Raw genomic sequence first — 20,655 nt, forward strand, 5'->3', positions numbered from 1 at the left:
TCCTCCTCCTCCTGATGATATAAAGTCCCTCCTCTCCTCCTCCTGATGATATAAAGTCCTCCTCATCCTCCTCCTGATGATATAAGTCCTCCTCTCCTCCCTGATGATATAAAGTCCTCCTCTCCTCCTCCTATGATATAAAGTCCTCCTCTCCTCCTGATGATATAAAGTCCTCCTCTCCTCATCCTGATGATATAAAGTCCTCCTCTCCTCCTCCTGATGATATAAAGTCCTCCTCTCCTCCTCCTGATGATATAAAGTCCTCCTCTCCTCCTCCTGATGATATAAAGTCCTCCTCTCCTCCTCCTGATGATATAAAGTCCTCCTCTCCTCCTGAGGATATAAAGTCCTCCTCTCCTCCTCCCGATGATATAAAGTCCTCCTCTCCTCCTCCTGATGATATAAAGTCCTCCTCTCCTCCTCCTGATGATATAAAGTCCTCCTCTCCTCCTCCTGATGATATAAAGTCCTCCTCTCCTCCTGATGATATAAAGTCCTCCTCTCCTCCTCCTGATGATATAAAGTCCTCCTCTCCTCCTCCTGATGATATAAAGTCCTCCTCTCCTCTCCTGATGATATAAAGTCCTCCTCTCCTCCTCCTGATGATATAAAGTCCTCCTCTCCTCCTGATGATATAAAGTCCTCCTCTCCTCCTGATGATATAAAGTCCTCCTCTCCTCCTCCTGATGATATAAAGTCCTCCTCTCCTCCTCCTGATGATATAAAGTCCTCCTCTCCTCCTCCTGATGATATAAAGTCCTCCTCTCCTCCTCCTGATGATATAAAGTCCTCTCTCCTCCTCCTGATGATATAAAGTCCTCCTCTCCTCCTGATGATATAAAGTCCTCCTCCTCCATCACAACCTGACCTGAGACCAGATTTACACCTTTATTAAAATTCCTCTCAGACCTGCGACTGATTTACAATCTACAGGTTAAGTATGTAAATTGGGAGTTTAACAAGAAGGAAACTTAAAGATTTAATATTTAACATTTCCACATTAAGATCTGTACGAACGACTCGACTGTTCTGCAGGTTGTTGAGTCGTGTAAACCGTCAGGTCGACTCCAGTCTACAGGTTCAACCAGCTCGGTGTAACTCCAGGAGAGTCCGACAACGAGACGAAACGTAACGTGAAGAAAACATCTTATTTTAACAAACATCTCACGGTGTTTAATGTGGTTATGAAGGATGATCTCAGCAGCAGAACGTGTCATTTCTTACAGCGTGGAGCAGAATAATGTGCCGCTGCTTGCATCATTTCATCGACATGTGATGAAGCGGCCGCGGCTCCCCGGGGGCTCGTTCACTCGCTCTGTTGTTTCCACTCCTGCTTTCTTTTTATTAATCTGACTCCATTTACCAAAATGTATTCAGCCTCTCTCTGCTGCCGCTCCGCTAATTAGCAAAGTGCTTAAGACATAAAAGAGCAAAGTTTTATCTCTTTAATCTGTGATTCCTCCGAAGATCCTGGAAACAAACCGCCTGCTGTTCTTTCAGACGGCAGCCCAAAATATCTGAATCAATCTTTTATTTAATCAGAGAAATTAGAATTTTGCAGTTAGGAGCTAAATTAATTTCTGGATTTAGATCTCAAAGTCTCACTGTTAACTGATCATCTCCAGGGTTTTATTCACAGACTGAGAACATGGAGATATTTCATAAGTTCATTTACACTTCACACAAAGCATACGTATGTCTGTTCACACAAAGGCTGACCGTAACGTGTCCGTCCGTCTCCTCATGAAGCCGCTGAAGTTTCACTGAAACGACGTCTGAGTTTGTTTTCAGGTCGTGTCACCGTCACAAAGTTTGTTCAGAGAACGCTGGAGTTTATTTTTACTCTCTGCAGCCTCAAAAGACAGAAAATAACACGGCACAGTCGTCTTCACTCCATCAGCTCTTAAATACTCCACATCAACCTTCAGAACAAACTGTCACGGTGAGTTTGGACTCAGCGGGAGTTTTAAAGCATCCAGGTTCTGACGCTGCCGGCTCGACTCTAAAGTGAACTGGTGACTCTGATGAAGCCTGCAGGGTCATTAGATCTCTGTTCATTCAGGTTTGTGTTTCTGAAGTCGGTGTTCCAGCTGCCAGTCAAACATGTTCAACACACGAGTGGACTGACGTGATCGGACCGACCCGGCCCGGCCCGGTGCTGAGAAGTGCTCATGTGGTTCTGTTCTGTCTGAGATACATGTTAATAAGATGTGATGAGTCGTTGAAACACACACACACAGTTGCAGGTGGAGTGTGTGTGTGTGTGTGTGTGTGTGTGTGTGTTTCAGCGCTTTAATCCCGTCAGCTCGTCTCTCAGAGCGCTCTGAGGATGGCGGGTTAATTCAGGCGACGCCGACGCCGAGCGGAACAATTCAAGATCGCTGAGCTGGCGGCGTGCAGGAATACTATTAACAGGAAGTCATCGTCTTCTTCTCCTCAGCGCCGCCCGGGTCCAGATTAATCCCACAGAGGAGTTATTTTCTGTGGTTCTGGACGTCACCTGACGCTCTCGGCTGGCTGCAGCTCGTCTCCTGCCGCCGCTCTTCATAATCCATTCAGCTGTGATCAGAATTCACACTGTTGATTGATTCAAATGTTATTAGATCAGCGAAGCAGCAGGTAGATTTAGACTAATGGAGTCTCAGACCTCCTTCACTCTCAGATGGATGATGGAGCGTCAACGGGCCGAACGTCGCGGCCCGCTGACGCTCCATCAGTCGTGACGCCGTGAGATAATATTTGAAGTGCGATGGATGTTCACGTCCCCCCTCTGTTTTTACCCAGAGTGCCTCAGTGTGCCAATCAGACGCTGTTGTTTTCTTCTTCAGGTGAAGTCGGCGTGTCGTGTTGTCGTTGACATTAATGAGGTTCCTCTCGCTCCGGTTCTGGTACCGACACACACTCAAACACACCTCATCGTCCCTGAGAGGGCAGAGTGCTGCGGAGGAAGACTCAGGGTGACACTTTCAAAATAAAGCTGATGAAGAGGAAGTTTCCTCCACTTCAGATCAGAATTCTGAAAATCATCACAAAAAACAGAGACATTATTTTAAAGGCAGTTTGAAATTTACTGATTTATATTTATTCACATTTTATTGTAATGAAGTAAAAAAAAAAAAGAAACAGATTCTTTATCACATTACTTTTATTGTTTGTTGGTAAAAAGCAGCTGAATCTTTTTATTCAAGTCTGAGTTTTATTTTCTTTCCTTCACAGTAAATCTGGTGAATAACATCATCTTATATCACAGCATGATTTCATCTTGTAGAACATGTTACGTACGTGACGTAGAGCAGCGAGTTGACATTAAAACATAATTGAGAAAAAGTGACTGGATAAAATAACAGGCAGGATTTTTAGTTTGTTGATGATGCGACAGAAACTAATCAAAGATCCATCCTGATCAATTATTTGGATTTTTATCACAAAATCTCTGACGTGTTTTTGTCAAACTGCAGACGATGAATCCTTCTTTCACTCTGAAACGACTTCAGGAGAAAATGTAAGCAGATAATATAAAATGTTGAACATCGACTCACTTCATCCTTTTTATTTAATTAAACTTTCATGGAGACAGAAATCAGGATTCTCCAGTTTAAGGCTCATTAAGAAAATCAGGACATTTAAAAATCTGATTAATTACATTTTATCGATAAAGACTTTTAATTATCTAATGGAATATAATTAAAATGGTTGAATTTCACATAACAAAAGCTGCACGAGGTAAAACTCAATCAAACAGCTGAGATTTATTTTAAATATAAATATATAAATATATTTATATTTATATACAAACTGAGCAGATGTAGATTCAGTGAATAAAAGTATTGATGAAATCATTTTTCTTTATTTTCAGCTGGTGTGAAAACAGACTGACATCTCTGATCCGTCGTCTTTATAAAAACCCAATCAGAACCGACCTGGTTCTGAGTCTTCGGCTCATTAACCATCCTGAAACATTGAGAGTTAAAATGAGTCACTGTTTATTTTCTGGCTCTGCAATTTCCTGATAATTTCCTAAAAAATGACAAATAATTTTCTCCTCAGGAGGAAAAACAATTATAAAACAACATCTCCTCTGGTGTCAGGAGGAGATTAATATGTGTGGAGGCAGAAAATCAGCGTAAGAATCCTGGAGAAGTGTGAGCGGGCGGCGCCGCTGCCTCTCGGACCGGCTGCTCACATCTATCAGCAGAGCTCATTCACACCCAGTCCAAACCGGTACCGCCTGAAAAACAGCCATAATTTAGTCCGTCCTTATGTATTTATCAAGATGAATAATCAGGATGAAGACGCCCCCCCGCCCGGAGCCCGGAGCCCGGAGCCGAGGATCCTTCAGCGCCGCTCGCTCCGCCACATCAATATTCAGACGATCAGCGGCCCATGAGTAAACAGAAAGAAGCGCTGGCCTCGGCATATTTAAAACGCAGCCATTTTAGCGCGGCGCTATTAACCGATCTGCACGTTATTTATTTCCTTCCTTGTTATTAACGCCGGACGTGATATTATTCTAATTATATCAGACCCAATCAGCAGTACTGCCCGTCTCTGGCTCATTTCCATTAGCTTTGTCTTTCACACTGTGATACTAATTCAACCAGACATCAAACATCTAAATGGATCCGAGCTGCAGAGGTCAGGAGGGTTTTCCTCTCCGTGTCTCTGCACTCTGTTATCGCTGCGCTGTAATTGTGTTTGTCCCCCGCCGGATGACTAATCGTCCCGCGCCGCGTCCCGTCAGATCAACGGCACACTAATATGTTAGTTTGCTCTCTAATGCTAATATGTGTTTTGTTGTGGACGAGGATCCGCCGGACTGAAGTGTCTCTCTCACACAGTCACAGGACGGCAGGAGGACGGACAGAAGAGAGAGACAGGAGAGGACGAGACAAAACATAACAGGAGGGAAGACACGAGAGGACACAGACCACGACAGAGGACATGAAAGAGACGAGATGATAGAGGAGACATGACGGGACAATGATGGTGGTGATGGGACAACAGAGGACAACAGAGGACAACAGGAGGACAACAGGAGGACAACAGAGGACAACAGGAGGACAACAGAGGACAACAGAGAACGGGGACAAGACAGAGAGGTGAAACGAGAGGACAGAGACGGAGACATGACGAGGACGAAACAAGAAGATCAACTCTACCTGATGAGGACAACAACAAACTGGAGACACAAAACAAGAAATGACACAGTGGAAGACACAAGACAGCAGTGAGGACAACATGAAGACAGACAAGAAACAAATGGACGACATGAGACAAAAGCACGAGACGACTGTGAGGACGGGACGACGAGGACGATAACACAAGATGAACAAGGACATTTTAAGAATTAGGATACATGTTGTCGTCCAAACGTTTGAAATAAACAGGTGAATCAGCTAATGAGCTACCTTGGCTAACATCCATGTACCAAAGAGCTAACTGCTAACAGAGAGCTAACTGCTAACAGAGAGCTAACTGCTAACAGAGAGCTAACTGCTAACACAGAGCTAACTGCTAACAGAGAGCTAACTGCTAACACAGAGCTAACTGCTAACAGAGAGCTAACTGCTAACACAGCGCGACTCTTCTTCTTGTTTACTTCGATGAACAAAGGATGAATTACACTTTCCATGAATTGGACTTAAATACCTTTAAGTGGTACTGTGTGTGTGTGTGTGTGTGTGTGTGTGTGTGTGTGGAGGTGGGGGAGGAGTCTGGATAATAGTATTTAATTTATCACTTAAAGTGGTGGGCGACCTCTGGGCGTCCCGGCGCCTCCATCACCTCCTCAGCTGCTCCCTTTAATTGTCGGGGCTGAGAGAGTAAATGAAAATCAACCGGCCTCATAATGAATGGAGGCCATTACCACACACACACACACACACACACACGCACACACATACATACACACACACGCACACACACACACACACACACACACACACACAGCAGCACAAAGGCCGACTGAAGGCGTAGAAGAAAACACTGAGCGTCTCCTCGTCACATCAGACGTTGAGACGTTTCAGCTCCGTCCTGCAGACACGTTCTGATTTAATAAAGCTGTCTGACACCAGGTTCGGTTCTGAGCCTGAGTCCTGACCCAGAGCGTCAGCGACATTATCATCCTGACTTCATGTACTGTTTGCAGAACGAACTGACTCCCTGTGAGGAACCGGCCACAAGAGTTCTGATGGAACCCTGCCGTGACGTAAGTCGGCTGTTTTGTCTTGTTTCCATGTGGTTCTGATAACACAGTTCTGCTGGTGCTGGGAGGTCCACTGAGGCTGGAGCTAAAGATCTGCAGTCCCTCATTATTCTTGTGTGACTGTCATTTTAATAAGTGGTTTCTTAAAAGTAAGTTCTGAGGACAATGGACCGGGCCGGGTCCTGTCAGCCTGCTGAGCTCTGTTCCTGCTGCTCACACTGAGCTCGACAGACGAGAGCGATCCATGAAGTGTTGGTGTCGGGTTCAGCTTCAGTTTCTCTGTGGGTTCATTTCTGATCCAGTTCTAATATGATACAACTCCTTTCAATAGGCAGAACCAGAACCCAAGTGTCGCTCGCTTTCTGTCAATCTCGACATCTAAATAAAAATGAAAATTGTTCAAGAGCACGGAAACAAAATCTTACACCGATTACTTTACTTCAGTACTTCTGTTATCTGATACTCTAAATGTATTTAATGAAATACTTTCCAGATGTTTAATAATAATAATAGAATTTATAATCCATATAATCAGAAAATAAATTATATTAAGATTCAAATGATCCTCAGTGAGAACGATCAGTTTCCCAAAAGAAATCTAAAGAAATAAAATCAGCTCCAACGTCACCGACTGCAACAATAAAGAAACATTAATCATTATTATTATTGTTAATGATAATAATGATAATAATAATTATTATTATTATTAATGATATATAATAATAAATCAATAACATTATATATATATTATTCTGAGAGTGTTCTGCACAGTCAGACTGATGTAAACACTTCAGTAACAGAGTATTTGGGTCAGGGTGGTATCAGTACTCCTCCTCTGATTTAATCACTTTGGTCCACGTGAACACAGTCGGTGCTGACACTGACCCGGACTGGACCGGTCCTGCTCCGCACCGCTCCGAGCTCCAGCACCGAGCAGGCCCGGGACAGATTTGTGGCCGAGCGTCTTCAGGCGGGACAGTAATGAAAAACCTGCGAGTCTGTGTGTGCTAAAGAGTTCATTACGCCCCGTCATCAATCCTTCCTCTTTCTGAAGCATTACATTCATCAGGAAAATTAAAAAAGTGTCATGTCGGCGGTGATTTGTATTCTTCCATCAAAAACACACACAGTCGGCCCGCTCCATTTGCATATTCTCAGGATGTAATAATAACTCATTGGGGCCGGGCTCGGGCTGCACCGAGCCGCAGACGAGATGGAGTCTCTCAGCAGGACCGGCAGGAAAAGATGAGCAGAGACCGGAGAAGATAAAAACCTCCGGACCAGAACCTGAGCGTGAAGAAACCCTCAAACTGGGTCACGACTGCCTGATTCCTGTACATGTTCTGTTGTTCAGTGGATTACTGGTCCAAATAAAAAAACATTCTCTCAGAACCTGTTGGGTCCATTCAGGCCGTGAGGACGACACCAATCAAACCGGGTAACTTCAGAACCGCCTGAACAGAACACTGCTGTTCTTTTTGTCCTCATGATCGGACGTGTGATTCTAGAAGGAGTTTAAAACTGAAACGTTATTAAATTCAGCTGTTAAATGTGTGAACTGACTCGTTTCATCCCGACTCTCCTTTTAAAACCCTAAAAAATCCTGAATACGACTTTTAATCCGGCGCCACCATCGGGTCGACAGATTAACATCCAGTACATCTGCAGAACTGATGAGGTTCTTAAAGAACATCAGCATGTTGGAGTGTCACTGTGAGGTTTGTGCTCACGATGCTAATTCATGCACGTTTGTTATTATTGTTTGTTAGCAACATTAGCCGATCGCTCATCTTAGCTAACGTTAGCTCACTGTAGCATTTGGTGTTTGGAAGAGCAGCTGTTTCCATTAAAGCTAACTGTGTTAATGTGACAATAAAACGGTAACAGTCTCAGACAAGATGATCTCCTCCAACAAATGATTTTAATGGTTATTGATTATTTAAAGGTTCTGTCAGGTCCTTCTATGACCCGGGACCCGGAACCACTGACCCAGGGCCCCCTCGCTGTCAGCAGCCCTGGTTGGAGGTGAAGGTAACACCACTGAGGGTTCCCTCAGTTTGACATATAAATACTACAGTACCCATGAGCCTCAGACGTCCAGGTTTGTTTAATCTGATCTCTGATTGGACGATAACGAGGCTGTAAACATGTTACGGTTCTTGTTTCAGCTCAGCGTCTGATTATTTATATAATAATATTTACAGTCTCTCTCACAGCGTCGGCGTCTGGGACTCGTGACCGTCCTGCAGGATCTCCAGGTCGTGCACTGAACTCCACCCGCTGGGACGTCCCTGATAATAAATCCCAGCGGTGCTGTAGGTGCCTGAAGGTGGGTGAGGTCGGGGGTGGGTGGGGGAGTCGTGGTCACCCGGGGCGGGTGGGGTAGATGAGGGTTATTATGTGGATGATATATGAAGTGTAGAGGAGGATCAGAGATGGAGGACACAGCTGACTGAGTCCATTTACATGACGGCTTTGTTAGGAAGTTCAGTGACAGATGGTGTCGTTTGATCTGCCCGACAACAGACGACACTGCTGAGAGTCAGAGAGAACCTGAGAGGAACAACGAGTTTTAGACGGATTTAAGACACCGAGGCTGAAGGAACGACATGTGAGAGAATCAACGTCCACGTCTGAACTGATGGAAAGACAACGAGGTGACGAGAGCGTCGAATCACATCGTAGTTTAATGGTGAAACTCTTCAGTCCCTTGTTTAATTTTAGTTCTGCATATTTTTCTTCCTCCTCTTTGTGAGGACGAGTCACAGCTCGTCACTAACAGGAGGGAGGACGGGACGGTTCTGTGAAGCTGTGAGGCCTTCAGAACCAGTCCGACATCACCCAGAGGGCTGTTAGTGTCAACGAGGATTGAGAACAAAAGGAAAAAGTGACAAAGAAAGCGATGATTTTAAGACTGTGTGAACAAACTGTGTGAAACGGCTCCGACAAATTCTAAATTATTGAATCAGAACATGAAGTTGTTTCCAGTCGGTTCTGTTTCTGTGTCGGTTTCATCTTGGATCAGAAACATTCAGTAAACTGTATATTACAAACACTCAGCGCTGTGCGAAGGCCGTGATAAACACACGACCGTCACTCTCATACCATCCAGCTGCAACCCCTCTCCTGGTCGAGGTTCTGAGACGGATCCGGTGCCTGTTGGACCTTGGTGCTGCAGCTTCATGCGAGCCGGTCCGTGTGTGTGTGTGTGTGTGTGTGTTGGTTTTATTCTCTCTGTGTAATCTGAATCTTTCATCGGGGGAAACTCATCAACTCAGCGCCTACAAACAACATCAAATAGTGAGCGACGAGCGTTTGACTGCGGCGCTGGATCGGTTCTGCCCCGGCAGTTTGTTTTGAAGTGCTGAACAGTAGCCGACGGCACGAGTGCTGAAACTCTTCTCTTCCCTTCGTTCACTTTAATTTTAATGATGCTCTTCCTCGAGCTTAAGTAAAGTCTTCCACAGTGGGCGCTGGAGCCAGAGAGGGTTTACAACTCCTTTGAAATCAGATGTAAGTATATATTTAATTTTGTTGCTGGATGGCTGCAGGCGGCAGGCTCAGATTAATTGGCACAGCGTTACGTGCCCTTGTAATGTTGCTGCACCTTCGTTATCTGCAGAGCGATTCGACTGGAGTGAAAGTTCCACTGTGAGTCTTCTGCACTACTTACCTGAAAGTTTCTTGACTTTCTCCCACTCGTCAGCCCTCCGAGTGTCGCAGCGACGGCTCCCTCGGTAAACTTCCAGCGGATGGTTTTCCATCTAGAATGTAAATAAGTTGGTGTGAAATAAATAATGTGTACGAGTTTATCTCATAAATGCAGCGGAGAGATTTGCATACTCGCAGGCCGCGATTCACCGAGGCGTCTCTCTTCCCCGTAATCAAACTCTGCTCTCTTTGCTCCCAAATATGTTCAATAAAAGACTCCACAAAGGGAACATGTGTTTGGCTGTTTGCCTCTGTTGCTTCATCTTTGTATGTTAATAGGGAGAAAAGTACACTTTACAAAGGTTTGTCGTTTTCCGGCAGCGCTCGGTGACATCTCTGGGACGCGTCAGCCGGATCCTGTTTCAGCAGCGGCAGCAGGGACGACGCGGGGCAGAAACACATGAAATATTTATGCTAATTGTTGCAAAACTTCCCACAAAAGACGACACGACGCGTGTGATGAGGAGCTGTCAAGCGGCGCTGTCATAATGACGAGCCTGAAACCCACCGAGGAGCAGAAATCAAAGGCCCGCGCACGCAGCGCTCGGGTCCCGGACGGGGCGCGCAGAAGGTCGGAGCCCCTTTAAAAATATTTATAATGAAGGGCTGGCATCAGGAGCGTGTCGGCGCCGATTAGCAGACACGGGCGTCACCGCGCCGGTTCTGCCCTGCAGGCTAACTCTGCTTCTACCTGACGCTTCAATCTCTCTCAGCGTCTGTCTGCGTCTCAGTCAAGAAGCCAACGCCCGACATGAAAGTCAGGATGCAGGCCTGATAAACTTTGCATATTCCCCAAGAACAAGAGCGCAAGAAAAAGAAACGGCAAGATTAAACATGTGCGACTCAGTAGGCGGGCATAAATAAAAATTTTAGAGTTCCAGCGCCCGGATTCATTTGCATTTGGCTTCGGAGAGCAGAATGAAAGACGGCAGAGTCGCAGAGAACTCGTGTGAATGTCGTCTTTGTTTTGACTCACAAACAAGTGTTTTTGGTCTTCGTGTGTGTAATGATGATTCAACAAGCCGCCGCTTTCATGGATCCTGTTCAGCAGGAAATATTTGTTGTGTTCTCTGCCTGTGTCAGTTTTTAGTTTTGTGTGAAACAGCTTTCTCTTTTGTAGCGGGGCTCCTGCGAGCAGAGCATTAATCTGCGTTTAGCCAGAGGAAACGTGCCGTCGCGGGGCTCCGTCCTCTGGCGTCGCTTTGATCCGAGGCCCGGTGGAAGAACCTCCTCCAGGGCGAAGACAGAGAGGCGCTTGATCTCCGCGCTTAATTAGCGGCCCGCTTCTTAATTGTTCATTTTACAGCGCGGGGGAGTGCATGTGGCAGCCTGGTGTGCTCATCTTAATTCATGACTTGAAGCCTTGATGCGAGCTGAAAGCCACTAAATGGTTTCAGCGAGCGGCTGAAGTCTGCTGGTTTGTTTCAGTCGTTTTATCTGTTCACAAACTGTAAAATGTGTCAGGTGAGTTTGTTCTGTTATCAGTCCGGTTCTGTGTCGCTCCGCAAGTCGTTGCTGGAGTAAACAGTAAACTGGATAATTGCCGTGCGGCTCGGCTGGTCGGTCGCAGCGGCGGTGACATCAGGATTCGGCGCCGCCGGCCCGTGGCGTCCAAAGCAGCCGACGAGAGAAAGACAGAAGACGTTTCTGTGAAAAAGAAACCAGGCGAGACCTTTCGCTCTCTGCTGCCTGAGAGGAAACTGAGCGTCACCGTCCTGATCTGCTGTTTGTGCTCATCAAAACAGAACCTGAGGCAGGACGGAGCGGGACGGGGGCGACCCGGGTGAGGGCGACCCATCCCCCGTCCCCTCCAGAGGTTCTGTAGACGAGCTGCCGGGTCGTCATCGGATCATCTGACAGACACAACAACAATAAACATGTTCAGGATTTTATGTTGACTTTTAAAACAAGTTATATTTTATTTATTTTATTATTATTTTATATTTTGGACCAAAACCAACAACACGTCCGTCCGTCTATCAATACTGTCCCACTTCCTGTCTGTCGCTCTCAGCTGCGAGCTTATTGGTTCCTTCTGAAGACGGACATCTTTAAAAACAAGTAAATAGTTTAAATTTAAAAGATGAATATGTTCATTTATAGTTTACAGCACATATTCAGACTGACTGAAACCTCAGCTGACGTCTGACTGCAGGACTGATCCGTCTTTTGTTCTTCTCGTCTCATTTCACTTCAACAGAATTTTTCTCATCTCTGATAAATTTCGCTTAAAAATCACACCTGAGCTAGTTGCTAGTTAGCTGTTAGCTGATGTTAAATCACTGATGCTGAGTTTACGTTAGCCTTCTGCCCTGTTAGACAGAGTATGAGTAGCTTAGCCTCGCTAATTCTCTGTTAGCATCATGCACTTTTAGGTTCTTTATTAGCTCAGAGAGGCCGAACTAACGTTATTTTATCTTTGAGTCTGTTGAACGCGTCTCGGTTTATTTCCTGTGTTTATGTCAGAAGGACGTGAAATAATGACTTCACCTCAACATCATTTTAGAACAAAGAATTCACACTGTGAGTCTTTAATGTTTTGTTTTGTCTGCAGATGTCAGGTGAGACTGAACACTGATATTGAACATTTATATAATTTTTAATATGAACATTATGAGACTTTCTGTAAAAACCTCGTGTCTTGTGGTTCAGTCGGAGGTTTAATGAACCGGCAGCAGCTGAAACATCTTCCGTCATCAGCAAATATACTTTGTTTAAAGACATATTTGTGAAATGTCCTGCTGGCTCCTGGACTTCAGAAACACTTCAGGTTTTAGGGTGGATGAATGTTAAACTCAGATCTGTGTTATTGTATTTAATAGATCCTCCTCCTCTCCTCGCTTCACCTTCACAGTCCTTCACTTGCTGTTTGTGCCGGCGGTCAGACGACGAAGATGGCGGCTGTAATTATCTCGTCGGTCTGCGGCTCCACCAGGGAGGAGAGGCTGACATTTGGTTCATGTTGGAGTGGCCGTCGTGGTGATTTCTGCTCGCCGTCTGGAGGTCCGGGGAGGGTGAGAGAGGGAGAGAGAGAGAGAGAGAGAGAGAGAGGGGGATGATGGGATTGAAAAGGAAGGCCGGCGATGGGATTATGGGAGCGTGACAATTGAGGATTAGCTCTGCTTTAAACAAATAACACTCGTGCAGGTCGGCAGATCAACACTCAGCGTGGAGAGTCGACAGACGAGCGGCTGCTGACTTCATCAACACGACGACCGCTCGATGTTCAAACTGTAACGAGTTTAACGTGATGATGAAACATCGACAGTCCTGAAGCTGAAACTGACGGAGCAGAGATTTATCTTCCAGAGATAAACATTAAACAAATATCATCTCCTGATCAGGAAACTCAATTTATGAACCAAAAATTATAAAATGAATAGAGACAGTTTGTGGAGGGAAGAATAAAATAAGTTTAAACATGAAGAAATAGTTTGTTTTATTTTAATGAAAATATCATTTAGATAAAGAAAATGTATTACGAGTGTAAAGTTTTATTTAAAATGTACCTTTAAAAGATCAACTTCTAAACAGATTTGTTTAACAAACAAATAAATTAAACGATATTTAAAACTGTATTTTGATGTTCTTCTAAAAAGTGTGTTTTGCTGTAAGTGTATTGTTAATTATTCACATTTAATTTTTAAAATGATAATAAATTGCAGATAGTTAAAGTAATAATTTACTTAGAAAATACACTATAAATACAAATATATTATAATATAATGCCAGTGTGTTTCCTGAAATTTACTTACAAAAGTTTGAAGTTTAATGTGCTTTTATTTGAGTTTAAAAAGATTACTAATTGCAAATACTTAAAGTTAGTTTACTTTTGACAAATATAATTATTTCCATGTCCCTTTGTTACACACTGTTAGTGTATTCTTACGTAAATTATTGTTCATATATTTTATAGTATATATTAAGTACTGAAGTGTGTTAAACACACACAGCTGTAAGAAGGTCAGTTTTAATTAATTTTAAGTAATTAATTCCATCTTAATTCAGGCTAAACTTTGTTAAAGTCTGGTTTAATTTCACTTCATAAAATGTATTTAAATATTCTTACAAATCATTTTTAATAAATAGCTATGACATCTTTTTATCTCCCGGTGGCGCCGACATGTTTCTGTTGTGTTTCAACCATCAACAACAAGATGGACGACATGAAACATGTCAGCCGCTCGCTGCTGGACAGAAAAACTCAAAAAGTTCATGTCAAATAAAGTTTACAAAACCAAAGATGGCTGCTGTCATTTAAGGTCGTTTTTATTTTAGGTACATTGTTTTTTAATTAATTAATTGATGCAATAAAAGGGGGTGAGATGTCAAGACTGACAGCTGAGACCTTCTGATCACCATCTGATCAATAGTAGACTCAACTTTGATATGATGTTTGTTTGATATGATGCAGTCGTTCAGATTCAGCTTCAGTCTGAGTGAACGCTCTCAGCTGAAGCTTCACCAGCTGTCAACTTGTCCAGTCGTCACCTCCTGCTCGCCGGTTCAAAGAAACACGTCAGCGTGAGACGTCTTCGTCAAACCGCCTTCAAAGATCCGTCGCTGTCGATCAGCTGCTGACGTAAAGCTTCAGATCTCACCGCTCAACAAGATGTCTGTCTGTCTGTCTGATCCTGATACCTAAATCAGAACACGATGTCCTTCCTGTCTGATACCTGCAGCCGGAGAGAAGTTCAGGTGAAGAATTTGATCACGATGACAGAATCATTCATCGTTCGCTCCGTTTGGTCCAGAGTGAGACGTCTTCTCCGACTGATTCAAATCAGAGCTCCTGATCTCATTCATGGAGGATGAACTCTTTACAGATGAATTAATGCAATTAAATTAATGCTTTTATCAAAAAAACAACATTAAATCATCCACCTAGACGCTGCAACAGCCAATCAAATACAGAGATCATGATCTAATCACACAAATCCATCTCAGCAGGTTTCAGCTCTACACTGTTTGAGCTGATTACAACAACCAATGAGAGCAGCTGATGGTACAACCCCTGAGGCTAACGTTAGCTAGCATGCTACTGTACACAGAAGTTAATATCTCACCTTCAGTTGATGCTAAAGGATGTAAAACCTGTACTGACTGAGTCTCCCCGCTCATCCAGACTCGTTCAGCCGGTTGTTGCATCGCTCTAATCTCCATGTTGTTTAGGTCTGCTTCCCCATGAGAAGCCGAGCCATGAAGCCAGAATCAACACTGCACCTCCACCTGTCCTCAGCACCACACCTGCCAGGTGTGAAGTGGATCAGGTTCATTCAGACAGTCAGTGACACAGATACACAGAACAAACTCACAGAATGACCAGAAAGGAAATATGTTCACACATATTTTCATGCCGAACAGAAATAAGAGATAAAAGTCTGACCTTACCTCATGAATACACCTCTGAGCTCTGACAGGCTAACTGAGCTAGCTAGCTAATGGCAGCTAGTAGCTACAGCAAAGAGTGTAGTGAGCAGCAGTTAGCGGTGACTGGTGATGTAACCTTCCACAGGTCGGGACAATTCTGACACGTTCCACCTTTAAAGTGTTGACGACAAAACATTAATGTGTAAATGTTCACGACTTCTTTTCTCTCTTCTTCAGTCTGATGGAGTCACAGTTTGACCCTCCTCCTCCTCTTCTTCCTCCTCTTCTTCGTCTCCTCCTCCTCCTCTTCCTCCTCCACTTCCCCCTCCTCCTCCTCTTCCTCCTACTCTTCCTCCTCTTCTTCGTCTCCTCCTCCTCCTCCTCCTCCTCTTCTTCGTCTCCTCCTCCTCCTCTTCCTCCTCCACTTCCCCCTCCTCCTCCTCTTCCTCCTACTCTTCCTCCTCTTCTTCGTCTCCTCCTCCTCCTCTTCCTCCTCCTCTTCCTCCTCTTCTTCGTCTCCTCCTCCTCCTCCTCCTCCTCCTCCTCTTCCTCCTCTTCTTCATCTCCTCCTCCTCCTCCTCCTCCTCTTCCTCCTCCTCTTCCTCCTCCTCCTCCTCTTCCTCCTCTTCTTTGTCTCCTCCTCCTCCTCCTCCTCTTCTCTTCCTCCTCCTCTTCCTCCCCTCCTCTTCCTCCTCCTCCTCCTCCTCTTCCTCCTCCTCTTCCTCCTCTTCTTCGTCTCCTCCTCCTCCTCTTCCTCCTCCTCTTCCTCCTCCTCCTCCTCTTCCTCCTCCTCTTCCTCCTCCTCCTCCTCTTCCTCCTCCTCCTCCTCCTCCTCCTCTTCCTCCTCCTCTTCCTCCTCCTCCTCTTCCTCCTCCTCCTCCTCCTCTTCCTCCTCCTCCTCCCCCTCTTCCTCCTCCTCCTCTTCCTCCTCCTCCTCCTCCTCTTCCTCCTCCTCGTCCTCCTCCTCCTCCCCCCTCTTCCTCCTCCTCTTCCTCCTCCTCTTCCTCCTCCTCCTCCCCCTCCTCCTCCTCCTCCTCCTCTCAGCAGCAGAATCAGTGGAGGTTGTGTTGTTTGTATCTGTGTCTTGCTGGAGGTAAAATCAGCATCTTTAATTAAAAAATTAGCAGCAAACAAACAAAACAAAACATACGAACGATTAAAGCAGAAACAACCTGAAGCAGCAGCGGAGGAATCTTTTATCTGACTTCCACTGGATTTAATTATCAAATATGAATTAATGTGACTTTACACAAACACACTTCACAAATATGTGTCTACGTGAGTCTACTGGGGAGTAATTAATAACCAATATTTTCACATCAAATACGACTTTGATCCAACAAACACTGATCGTCCTCAGGAGGAGATCAGCTCAGAGCTGCAAAACTTTAACGGGAAATGGATGTATTTTACTTTTATTCATCACCCGTCTTAGTTTTTTAATTTGCAGAACACTGAAATCATAAATTAAATAAAAACATCAAGTTGAATTTTTTTTTCAGCTTCATATTTTACACTAAAACCAGATAAACTACATTGATGATGTGATGACTGGTGATGTCACGAGTTTTAACTTTGACGTCTGCAGAGAACAAATGCTGAACCCATCAGAGAGCTTGGAGACCTGACATGACAAAGTTTAATTTCAAACAGAAGTCTTTTGGTTTTTATTTTCATGTATAATTTTTTTGCACATTATTTTAACTTAATATGTTAATATTTCAGTGTTAGAGACGAGTGTACTTTTATGACTGCAGTGACCGAAAACATCTGAAATCTTGACTTTTGACTAAATGATGATTTGAAGTTCACTTTGTCACATTTAATGGATGAATTTTTAAATTTTAGCAAAGTTTAATTTGTAATCAACATTTAAAGCGCCTGAAAACCTGTAAATTAACATAAAAAACGAATTCTTAATATTAGTACACTGCATTGTGAATTTAATTTTATGAAGCAATCCCTTAAAAACTCGGATCGTCTTTAACCTTTAGTGAAGTTTTAACTTGTTTATCTGTGAAAGAGTTTTTACATATATAACCTGTCAGAGGAAGAGTCTTCTTCTTCTTCTTCTTCTGTTCCTGCAGTAAAACTCAGAGTGAGCTGGTGAATCTTCACCTGGTGACGTCATGACCACAGTGACACGCTCCTGCTGAGACACTCAGTGGGTCTCTGCTGCCCTCTGGTGGTCAACAGTGTGCTGCAGCAAAATACCTGAGGGCTCAGAGAACCAGTGTGTGTCGTGTTCCTAACGTATGAAAATATATGAATCACAGTCAGATTTATGTCAGAATCTCTCCATCTGAAATGTGTCTCTTTACCTCTCAGATCTTTCCGAATATCAACATATTTTTTGTGTAGAAAACTGTATTTGTGTCTCTACAGTCGTCTCTCTCTGTCTCTCTCTCTCTGGTTAGTTCCTGTTTTTCTGAGGTTATCTTCAGTCTGTGTGTCAGTAGTTTTCCTTTCACTGTCTCCTCGGTGCGGCTCAGATTGTTCCTCCATGTTGAAGCTTCGGTAAGTGTCAGTGTTCAGAGCTGAATCAGTCTCAGCTGCTCTCTGGTCTCACTGTTAGTTTCATCAGATATTCTGCTGTTTGTGTTGAGAAGAGTTAGTCTCTGTGTTCAGGGTCATCCCAGCGGGCCTCGACCGGGCCTGTAGTGCTGCTTGTTAGAGGACCGGCTTACACCCAAGACGTGAACGCAGGGTGAACTTTGATCTTTTAAGCTGTTCCAAATAATTAAGAGATGATTATCTGTCATCATCTGTTGTAGCTGATGTATTCGTAACGATGTGTATGTGTTGCAGACGAGTTTTTGTAAACTGGAGGGAATAAATGAATTCAGAAAGACCGGCAGCATATTTTAAGGTGGATCATGTTCTTGAGGTCATGTGAGCCGACCACATCAAAAAGGAACTGAAACAACGAACCAGAGATCTCTGTTCTAAACACATGACTTTATTTATTGTCCTGAAGTGACCCTTTCTATGGAAGCCCAGCTCAGGTCCTCTAACAGAACATTCTGGGATCTTGAGGGTTCTGTCAGTATCTCGGATGTTCTCAGGACTGCACTCTTCTCTCTCAGATGTTGTTCCTGGTGGACCCACTCTCCCAGTTTCAGGGTCATGTCTCCTATTGTCATGAGGAGCACGGCTGCCTTTACCCTTCACATCCAGCTCTTCTTTCAGCTCTTGGTATTTTTCGAGCTTATCCTTCTTAGGATGCTGCTGTCACTTGGGATAGCTACATCTATCACTTCCTTCTTCTGATGTTTGTCTTCTTTTTCAGCCCATACTCGGCACAGATGTTCCTGTACCAGCCAGCTGTTGGTTCTGGGGGTCCATCTACGCCCTGCCTGCATCTTACAACCCACTGTTATGTGCTGTTGCTGTTGTTGCTGTTGTTGTGACCGTGTGCATCTCTCCAGCAGGTGTGGACGCTGCTATGAGTGGGTGTGAGGACAGAGAGGAGGGAGGCCGTCCCTCTGAAACCTCTCTGTGTAGAGAACATCAGAGGTGAGAGGACCTTTGTCAGAGCTCAGGGAGTATTATTGTTCCTGCCACCTGTATCAAGAGATTCTACAATATCACTGCAACAAAGGCGAACGATAAGACACGCTTTATAGGAATGCGATATGGGGTGAATGTGTCATTGGGCGCAGAAACATCGACTGTCAACATGTTATGACTGGGCTGTTACTAAAGGCATTATTATCTAACTACTCATCACTTCCTCACTGATTCTCTTCTCCACAGTCTGCAGATGTTAGTTAGAGAAGAGGTAGTGAGGAGACAAGGTCTCATGTAATCTGCTAATAGCAAATTTCAGCTGCAATAGCCGGTTCCACCAGTAGAGGGCAGTTGTTATGTATATTGATAACATAATATGTAGATTTCAAATATGAGGATATGAACCTTAATAAACCAACAACACCACTAAACACCCATATATGTTGTTTTTCAGCAAAAATTGTTTTTAGTTCTTCTTTAATGAAGAGCTTTTTGATTTTGTACTGTTGGCAGCACTGTAAATGAGAGTTCTCCTTCAATATGTTCTCCAAAGTAAAACAGAAGAATAAGAAAATATATAGACGTGTTTATTTATATTGTCTGTAATATTAAATGTTCGGCTTTATGCTACACACATTAAATCGTTATATATCACTCCAATAGGATGATGAAAGCAACAGTGATACTACACAAACATATAATGTCTAAATCCATATGACTATCAAATGTGTGTTTTAATACATATAAACTTATATCATGAAGTAGACTTAGATCAGTTCATTTCTTGAACTCGAAAGTTAAAGTTACTCTTCAACTGTCTTCTTACTGATCTTCTGTCTGCTTCTATAATTTGAACTACTCTCAGTCTGGTCAGAATGAATCTTTTGTTCCGTTGTTTCAGGACTCAGCAACAGAGATCAGACTCTCCTGAGTCCAGCTGTGTGTCCATGAAGAGTGATCGGTCTAAAGGTCTTCCTGTTGGATTTAAAGGTGGACGACCTGCTAAAAGAAGGTCAGACTTCACACTGAGCTCTGTTATTATCTGACTCATGGATGCAGAGACGCCCTGGACACGAGCGTCAGGACACAAGTTACAGCATCGGGTTCACAGGGTTGTTGGCCGAGAGATTTTAATATCGACTCAGATATCAAACTGAAATTAAAAACATTTTGTTATGATGCAGTGTTCAGCAATGCTAATACCACTCCGCTCTCAGTCCAGACTGCTTACTGCATGGCTAACTGCACTAACTGCACTAACTGCGCTAACTGAGCTAACTAGCTAACAGCAGCTCCAGTTAGCAGCAGTTAGCAGGTACTCTGGTGATATGATGCACCCTATTTGTTTGGAGTATGAATGCAATATGTGGTCAATTCCTACATATTGCACCTTTAAACACAGAGGAGGTGATTCACTGATGAGCAAAAGACAAAGGGAGGCAATAAAAAAGCAAAAGATGACCCGTGAGGAGGGAATTTCAAAATAGAAGAGGAAATAACTGTCATCATGATATCACTTTTGTTGTTTCAGGACTCAGCAACAGAGATCAGACTCTCCTGAGTCCAGCTGTGTGTCCATGAAGAGTGATCGGTCTAAAGGTCTTCCTATTGGATTTAAAGGTGGAGGACCTGCTAAAAGAAGGTAAGACTTCACACTGAGCTCTGTTATTATCTGACTCACGGATGCAGAAACGCCCTGGACACGAGCGTCAGGACACAAGTTACAGCATCGGGTTCACAGGGTTGTTGGCCCAGAGATTTAAATATCAACTCAGATATCAAACTAAAATTAAAAATGTTTTGTCATGATGCAGTGTTCAGCTATATGGCCCAGCCCCAATGCTAATACCACCCCACTC

Source organism: Sparus aurata, chromosome 4, assembly GCF_900880675.1.
Source record: "Sparus aurata chromosome 4, fSpaAur1.1, whole genome shotgun sequence".
Taxonomy (NCBI): Eukaryota; Metazoa; Chordata; class Actinopteri; order Spariformes; family Sparidae; genus Sparus; species Sparus aurata.